We start from the raw sequence: 266 nt of genomic DNA on the forward strand, positions 1-266 counted from the left end.
AGAAGAGAAACTAGAGTTTATTCAAGCTTTTTCCTGGGCTAGAGGCTCTGGACATAGACTTAAAGACTAGGGTAGATGGGGTCCAGGTTCTTAGAAGAGAAAATCAGCCCGAAGGCAGATGAGCTGAGATGTGCCATGCAAGCAAGTTCTTCCTGCAGAGGCACAGGGGGAGGGGCAGCTGACTCCCAAGTGCTGAGAGTCTAGTACCATGAAGACAAAGGCAGAGGGAGTCCTGAGGGTGGGACCGGATGGGAGACAGGTACATA

The 266-nt window shown here is 51.1% G+C and overlaps 1 protein-coding gene and 1 pseudogene across 9 annotated transcripts in view; both read right to left on the reverse strand.

Moving 5' to 3' along the window:
- Positions 1 to 266, reverse strand: part of Nckap5 (NCK associated protein 5) — a 903,226-nt gene that overhangs the window by 271,002 nt on the left and 631,958 nt on the right. The gene's annotated exons all lie outside the window — the stretch shown is intronic.
- Positions 1 to 266, reverse strand: part of LOC116069337 — a 14,459-nt pseudogene that overhangs the window by 12,199 nt on the left and 1,994 nt on the right.

This window comes from Mastomys coucha, unplaced genomic scaffold (genome assembly GCF_008632895.1).
Source record: "Mastomys coucha isolate ucsf_1 unplaced genomic scaffold, UCSF_Mcou_1 pScaffold1, whole genome shotgun sequence".
NCBI lineage: Eukaryota > Metazoa > Chordata > Mammalia > Rodentia > Muridae > Mastomys > Mastomys coucha.